We start from the raw sequence: 1,388 nt of genomic DNA, 5'->3' as shown, positions 1-1,388 counted from the left end.
CCCGCCGGAAGTCCCGCCCCGCTCCCTCTCTGACACCCGATTGGCTCGCGGCGCTGTCGGTCGATCCGCTCAGCCAATAGCGGCGCGGGACGTCCTCCCGCGCTCTCGCTCTCTCCAAGCCACGCCCCTTTCCCCTCCTCCCCGGGGCGCTGAGGGGAGCGCGGGTCTTAAAGGGGCCGCGGCGCCGTTTTGGGGAGGGGGTCGACGGACCCACCGGCTGACAGGCCGACCGGCCCTCCGCTGCTCCCTGCCCCTCCTCCCGGCACCGACGCCCCGTGTCCAGCTCTGGGCTCCCAGTGTCCAGTTCCAGGCTCCAGTGTCCAGCTCTGGGCTCCCCAGCTCCAGAGGGACAGGGATCTACTGGGGAGGGTCCAAGGGAGGCTGCGAGGATGATGAAGGGGCTGGAGCACCTGCCTGGTGAGGAGAGGCTGAGAGACCTGGGGCTGTTCAGGCTGGAGAGGAGAAGCCTGAGGGGGATCTAATGAATGTCTATCAATACATGAGGCCTCCAGAAGGCAGGACAAGCTCTTGTCACTTGTGCCCTGGGACAGGACGAGGGGCAGTGGATTCAAACTGGAGCCCAGGAGGTTCCACCTCAACATGAGGAAGAACTTCTTTGCTGTGAGGGTGACAGAGCCCTGGGACAGGCTGCCCAGGGAGGCTGTGGAGGCTCCTTCTCTGGAGACTTTCCAGACCTGTCTGGATGCCTTTCTGAGGGACCTGCCCTGGTTCTGGCCCTGCTCTGGCAGGGGGGTTGGACTGGACAATCTTTGGAGGTCCCTTCCAGCCCTGAACACCTTCCAGTTTCAGGGCTCCAGCTCCTGTTGAGCTTCTCACCCACCACCACCCCCAACAAGCACTTGTCCTTTCCTCCTTGCAGAGCTCCACGAGGAATCCCCAACGTTAATTTAAACCCGGGGCAGATGAGGTTTCTCACAGGCCTTTCCACGACTGCAGCACCTCTTGCTCAGCACGAGGCAAGACCCCCAGCTTCCCATCCTTTACAGCAACGGGTGGGAAGCTGAATTTTACAAACACCTGCTTCCAAGAGGAATGCAGAGGAAGTATCTTCCCCACCCCGTGAGCCAACCTGCCTCTAATCTGTTGTGCAGCAGAGAAATGGCATCAGGCACAAGTGGTTGGAGTTTTTCTTACCCTGGAGGAAAAGAAATAAAACCCATGGGACAGACACTGATGTGCTCCTAGAAAATCAGGGTGGAAAGAGCCCCACAAACCTTCCTTCCTCCATTAGATGCTCAGAGGATGATAAACCATGTGAACAGAAGGAATTCTGCTTTCATGTAAGTCCTCTGGGGGGTGTTATTTGCAGGCAAAAAGAGGTCGAGTCCAGGCCTCCAGCTGGAAATTTTTCTACCTTGGGTTCCATC

The sequence above is a fragment of the Apus apus genome, chromosome 1, assembly GCF_020740795.1.
Source record: "Apus apus isolate bApuApu2 chromosome 1, bApuApu2.pri.cur, whole genome shotgun sequence".
In the NCBI taxonomy this organism is placed as follows: Eukaryota; Metazoa; Chordata; class Aves; order Apodiformes; family Apodidae; genus Apus; species Apus apus.
The sequence above is the reverse complement of the archived record's forward strand: the minus strand, read 5'-3'. Positions refer to the sequence as shown.